Consider the following 7,300-nt stretch of genomic DNA (forward strand, 5'->3'; position numbering starts at 1 on the left):
GGCTTTGGGGCTCGAATCATCGTCCGGTCCTAGCAGACATCCTAACAAAGCCAGTGAGGAGGAAAAAGAAATTTAAATTTGATAAACGCTGGCTAGATAACGAGGAACTCAGGCAAGTCATCCTCGAAGGATGGAAGTCGGAGGATTTGCCTTTTAAGGCGAATATATTGGAACACATTGCTAGTTGTAGAAAAGCGTTAAGTCAATGGAGGAGACAGAACAATGTGAATTCCGAGAAGTTAGTAGAAGAGCTTAAAGAGAAGGTGGAGGACCCATATTCGAATGATGATGCTATCTTTGAGGAAATAGCAGATGCTCTGAAGGAATTATCTACTGCTCTTAAGGCATAAAAGATGTTTTGGAGACCGAAAAGTAGGGTTCTCTGGCTAATAGAAGGTGATAGGAACTCAAAATATTTCCATGCATTGGTGAAGCAGAGAAGAGCTAGGAATAGGATAACACAACTTTTAAATGACAATGGGAATGTGGTGGAGGATGAGGAAGGGTTAGTATCCATTGCTACTAGTTACTTCCGACAAATTTTTGAGTCTTCCAACCCTGAGGATATAGCTGATGCGCTATCAGAGATCTCACCTACGATTACTGGGGCAATAAATGAGGACCTGACTGCTCCAGTAACTGAATGGGGGGTCAAATTAGCATTGTTTGCATGCACCCAGAGAAAGCTTCATTACCAGATGGAATGACAGCTCTCTTCTATCAGAAGTTTTGGGATATTTTCAAAGATGATTTAACTCGTATGGTTAATCAGTTTCTTTTTGAGGGAACAATGGCACAGGGCCTGAATGACACGAACATTTGCTTAATTCTTAAGACAACGAAGCCAAATGAGATGACAAAGTTTAGACCTATCAGTCTATGCAATGTCAGCTATAAGATAATATCTAAGGTCTTATGCCAAAGATTGAAGAAGGTTCTTCCACAGCGGATATCTGAGACCCAGTCAGCCTTCGTTGCTGGTAGATAGATTACAGATAATATCATGATAGCTTAGGAGATGTTTCATGCTTTGAGAACTAAACCGAGAGGACGGGTTAAACTAATGGCCATAAAAACTGATATGAGTAAAGCATACGATAGAATGGAGTGGTCATTCATTGAGGCAGTCATGAGAAATGTTGGGATCAAAAACGGTTACGACGAAGTTAACATTCAAAACGTCCGAAGAAGAAAACGAGAAACTTTCTTCGACAAATACTTTTTCGAAATAGATTCTTCCTTACGAAAAGAGCTGCGGAGGAAACACGAGACATCAGACAAGAGCTCGAAAAAGGTCGCTACGTAGTGACCGAGCGTCCGTTCTGCTCGGTCGCTACGTAGCGACCGAGCGTTCGTTCCGCTCGGTCGCTACGTAGCGACCGAGCTCGAGCCAAAGCTTGATCGCTAGCTCGAGCCGAAGCTCGGTCGCTACGTAGCGACCGAGCTTGAGCCGAAGCTTGGTCGCTACATAGCGACCGAGCCTCTATTCCGCTCGATCGCCACGTAGCGACCGAGCTCTTCCGAAACATCGATACGACAATTAGTCCATGCATTCTCGTCTACCCTTCGATGCTATCTCCCGAAGACTGTAGCGAACCCATTTCATGTTTCCCGCCATTCTAAGTCATCAATCAAACTTTACGGTAAAAACCGCGGAAAGTTCGTTCTTTATCGAAAGAAGCCGTAATAAACGCTTCAAGTCAGAAGACGGCCCAGAGGGACCTAAAACATGACTCGAGGCCCAGCTTACAATTTCTTAACTAACAGCCCGTAAGCCGCATGACGGTTTACGCTTGGTTCGCAAGAAAATATAAATGTCAAGTTTCCGCGGATAAATACGAAATTTTGAAGATAATTACGAAGATCGGAAAAAATAGAATATCTCCATTTTTAAGCTATGACGGCTTAAGGGCAGAAGAGGAAAAGCGTAAACCGACCTAGGAGCCAGTATATAAGGAGTCCTAGGCGAGAAGCATGTAGAGACTTTTCCAGATAAAACTTAGCACTTAGAGCAATTAGGCAACTTTCCGTTTTTGTTATTTCGAGCTGCGACTCAACTAGGTTTTGCAGTCTTAGGTTGTTAGAACTAGGAATCTCGCCGACAGCTCTCATAGCCGAGGCTTCTACCTTGTTGTAACGCTCATACGCGAATTCAGAATAAAACTCCTTTTGCTCTCTTTTATGATTTCTTATTTCTTTTCTTCTTTACTTGCGTGTTCTGATTGCTTGACGTGTGGTTTAACAGATATCCGAGACCTCTGGGAAATTAGAGTTTTCCTAACTTTCCTAATTTAAACGGAAATCGACAATGCGAATTTTGGTTCCCACAGTTTGGCGCTAGAAGGAGGCAGATCTACGGATCAATCTAACCCGCAAAAGCGACTCAACGATCAGGAACGATATGCAAGACTCGACGTGCGCGAACGTCATCTCGTTCAAGGGGGAGCAACGGTCAATCGAGCCAAACCTCGAACCGATCTCCTTGTTATCGAACTGACGATCCGAGATGTCGACGTCGCTAGGGTGCTAATCGACACCGGAATTTCGGCCGATATCATCTTCAAAGATACTCTCGAGAAAATGGAGATCGATCAATCCGAAATCGTGAAATACCCTAGCCCACTACTGGGACTTTCAAGAGAAACGACCATGGCCTACAGGTCGATTAATCTCGCAGTCAAAGCCGGAACCGTGACAAAAGCCACAGAGTTTCTAGTCGTTGACCGTCCCGCATCTTACAACGTTATCATGGGAACGCCATGGTTGAACACCATGCGTGCTATCCCATAAACGTACCATCTTTGCCTCAAGTTTCCAACCCCTAACGGAGTAGAGGTAATATGGGGAAACCCAAGAGTATCACAGGTGTGTTACGCCGCATAACAAAAACGAAAAAGACCAGACCTCGAGACCACTCCTAGAAAAACGGCGAAAAAGATCTCCAACAAGGATTCGCGAAGTCAAGATTCGGCGGAACTCTTCTGGCAGTCTCGTAACATCACGGCCCAAGAGGAAAAACGCGAACTAACTTGCGAACCTATGGTCAGAGTCTGTCGCGACGAATCATCTCCGGAGATTGCGAGAAGTTCTCACGAAAGTGCGAAAAATGCCGTGGATACTACTGGCCAACGAAAATCGGAGATTGCGAGAAGTTCGCACGAAAATGCGAAAATGCCAGAGGCATGCTCCAACCATCCGACAACCAGCCGAAGTTCTCTCCTCCATCACATCGCCCTATCCTTTTATGCGTTGGGCCATGGACATCGTCGGTCCCCTTCATAATTCAAAGCAAAAGCGTTTCCTTTTAGTCCTCACCGATTTCTTTTCAAAATGGGTAGAGGCAGATTCGTACGCGATTATAAAAGATGTCCAAGACGAAAGTTTCGTATGGAGAAACATCATCTGTAGGTATGGAGTTCCTTACGAAATCGTAACCGATAACGGATCTCAGTTTATCTCCACCCGGTTCGAGGCGTTCTGCGAAAAATGGAAGATACGACTTAACAAGTCGATGCCCAGGTATCCGCAGTGTAACAGACAAGCTGAAACGATTAATAAAACCATTCTCGATAGACTGAAGAAACGCTTAGAGGACAAAAAAGGCAGGTGGGCCGACGAACTCGAGGGAGTCCTCTGGTCCCACCGTACGACCCCGAGGTGAGCAACAGGAGAAACCCTTTTCGCTCTTGTGTACAGAACGGAATGCATGATTCCTGCAGAAGTAGAGTTCCCCGGTGTTCGAAGAAGATTACTTTCCGAACAAGAGGAGCTCAACAACGCAATGCTCCTCGATGATCTCGATCTCATTAACGAGCGCCAAGATCGAGCGCTCATCCGAATCCAAAATTACCAACACGCAGCCGCAAAGTACTACAATTCAAACGTACGGAATCGCAGATTTAATCAAGGAGATCTGGTACTTCGCAAAGTCTTCCAAAACACCGCTGAACGAAACACGGGAAAACTCGGAGCAAACTAGAAAGGACCCTATAAAATCGAAAAAGTCGTTCGACCGGGCTCCTACAAAATAGCCAACATGCAAGGCATAAAAATTCCAAGGACCTGGAACGCGATGCATCTCAAAAAATACTATCACTAAACAAACAAAATCACAATGACCGAACTACGAGACAGCTTGATCTCCATAAGGAGTACGTTGGCAGTTTGTCGAAAGGCAAATTCAGTTGCCCCCCCTCATTAAAAAGGGGAGGAGTGGATACCTATACTCGTATACTCTCAAACTCGAAAACATCCGACCACGCCTTCGATGTTTCCGACATATCTTAGCCAAGCAAATTATTTTTTATCCGCAAAACATTTTCGATATTTGAAAATAAATCAGCTGTAAGGGAGAAGCAACCTTTGGCATCGTGAGACGTCGCGAGAGATGCCTCGAGGGTTACTTCTTCCGAACGACGAAAACGGACACTCCGTCAAAAAATGATGAACATTTTAACACATATCTTGCGCAAAAACTCTAAACGACGGTATCTGCCGCCAAGTCCGGTGCTGATCACATCGAACTCTTGAACGTCCTAAACAGACATAGCCATCTCACGAAGATGACTCTCGTACATCCGACACAAGGATAATAGCGCTATAAAAGAAACCCGAAATTTTGGTCCAGCACTTCCGGTTGGCTTAAAAATTGTCTCCAGAGAGATGCTCGATTCATATCTAACAAGTCATATAAGCCGAGAACCTATTGCAGACTTTAAATCGGTACGAATCAGGTTAAAATCGCGACAGATAAATCGATAGCCGGCTAGTCACCGCATAAAATCTTAAAACCAAAAGTAAACCTAGGTCTTGCCCTAAACCGAGCGCACTGGTCTCTAACATCTCAAGGCATGATATCCAAAAGATACGAGATCCCAAAACCATGCCTCTATGTTTATATTCGACGTCTTAAGATATCCCGCGGAAAAACTCTCGAAACTGATCTCGAACAAAACAGTTCACATCGAAGAAGGATATGAGACGACAACTCATCACCCACCTTCCACGCCATACGTAAACTTATGAAAAATGCAACTCGATCACCTTGTCATAAAAAGAAAGCCGCAAAGCGGCAGGGATTCAAAGCCACATACAGCGAGTCCCGAAATATGAAATAAGGCCATTTAAGGCCGAAACATCAAACATAAAAAAAATCTCTCACAAGAGATCCAACCAAAGTCATCCTCAGAACTCACGCTCCCTCTTCACCCGTTGCTTAGTCAAAGCCTGGAGCCGCGTCACCTCCGCTTTCTCCGAGCACCGGATCATTCCCCTCTGAGCCTTCTAAACACGTCGGAAGAAAGCACGCGGATTTCAGGTCAGCTAGGATGAGATCGAAATCTCCATCCACGAATGCCAAATCTCCCTTGCAGCCGGACAGTCGGGCCTCTACGGCCTCTAAGGTCGGAGGAGTCTCACTCTGGAACGACTGAACCACGGCCACCCCGCCCTCTATCGTCGCCAAGGCTAAATCCCTGTTCCGGATGCACTCGAGGGAGCCCAGAAAGGCAGAGATCTTCGCCAAGCGAGCCTAAAACTCAGAACGAAGAGCGTCCGTGGCCTCTCGGATCCCGTGGCTCGCTAATCCTGCATCTCAACCTGACAAAATGCAGGTTTATAGCATCAGGGGAATTCCTCGGCTACCTAGTCACATTCTGCGGCATCGAAGCTATTCTAAAACAGATCAACGCACTGATCGAGATGGCTTCACCGAAGAATATGCGGGAAGTCCAAAGGCTGACCGGTAGAGTCGCGGCACTTAACCGGTTTATTTCACGATTAACGGACAAGTGTCTGCCCTTCTACGATGTCTTACGGGGAAATAAAAAATTCGAATGGTCAGAAGAATGCGAAAATGCTTTCCAACAGCTGAAGCGGTATTTAGCTTCCCCTCCAGTCCTCGCAAGACCCGTGGAGGGGAAACCTTTGTTCTTGTACATCGCTGTATCGGCAACAGCTGTGAGCGGTGTGCTGATCAGGGAAGAACGCGGCGAACATAAACCTATTTTCTATATAAGCAAAACCTTGCTGGATGCCGAATCTAGATACCCGCTAATGGAAAAATTAGCATGTGCGGTCGTAACATCGGCCCGAAAACTAAGACCATATTTCCAATCCCACACGATCGTCGTCCTCACGACTTTTTCCCTACGGACGATTCTGCATAGCCCGAGTCAATCGGGCCGGTTGGCCAAATGGGCGATCGAATTGAGCGAGTACGATATCGAGTACTGACCGAGAACAAGCGCAAAATCACAAGTGCTTGCAGACTTCTTGGTCGAACTACCGACAGAGACCATAACCAACGACGAACCAAATTCCACTTGGCTCCTCCACGTCGACGGATCCTCGTCCAAGCAGGGATCAGGCATCGGAATTCGCCTTACATCTCTGACGAGCGAGATCTTAGAGCAATCATTCAGGCTGGAATTTCACGCCTCAAACAACGAGGCCGAATACGAAGCACTCATCGCAGGGCTGCGTTTGGCTCACGGCTTGAAGATACGAAACATCCACGCTTACTGCGACTCCTAGTTATTGGCAAGTCAGTTCAGCGGAGAGTATGAAGCCAGGGACGAACGGATGGACGCGTACCTCAAACTGGTCGAAAAACTAGCTCAAAAGTTTGACTATTTTGCCCTTACGCGAATTCCCTGTTCCGAAAACGTCCAGGCAGATGCTCTCGCGGCCTTAGCATCAAGTTCTGACCCAGGACTTAAAAGGATAATTCCAGTCGAGTTCATCGAACATCCGAGCATCGGACCACCAATCATCGTCAACCTCATAGAAGGTCAAGATGACGAAGAAGAAGAAGTTACGATACAACCGCAATCGGAGCAATCTGATTACGGCTGCGATACCCCATGGCTGCAGACATTTCGAGACTACATTATCAACGGACACCTGCCCACCGAGAAATGGGCAGCCCACAAAGTCCGAACACAGGCCGCGCGCTACGTAACAGTGGATGGCGAAATTTACAATTAGAAATTCTCCGGACCACACATGACGTGCCTGGAAGGGGAAAAAAGCAAGAAAAGTGATGGAAGAAGTACATTCTGGGTCCTGCGGCAACCATTCCGGTGGAAGATCGCTGGCAGTGAAAATCAAACACCATGGATACTACTGGCCAACGATGATCGAAGATTGCAAGAAGTTCGCACGAAAATGCGAAAAATGCCAGAGGCATGCTCCAACCATCCGACAACCAGCCGAAGTTCTCTCCTCCATCACATCGCCTTATCCTTTTATGTGTTGGGCCATGGACATCGTCGGTCCCCTTCATAATTCAAAGCAGAAG

The sequence above is a fragment of the Brassica napus genome, chromosome C8 (assembly GCF_020379485.1).
Source record: "Brassica napus cultivar Da-Ae chromosome C8, Da-Ae, whole genome shotgun sequence".
In the NCBI taxonomy this organism is placed as follows: Eukaryota; Viridiplantae; Streptophyta; class Magnoliopsida; order Brassicales; family Brassicaceae; genus Brassica; species Brassica napus.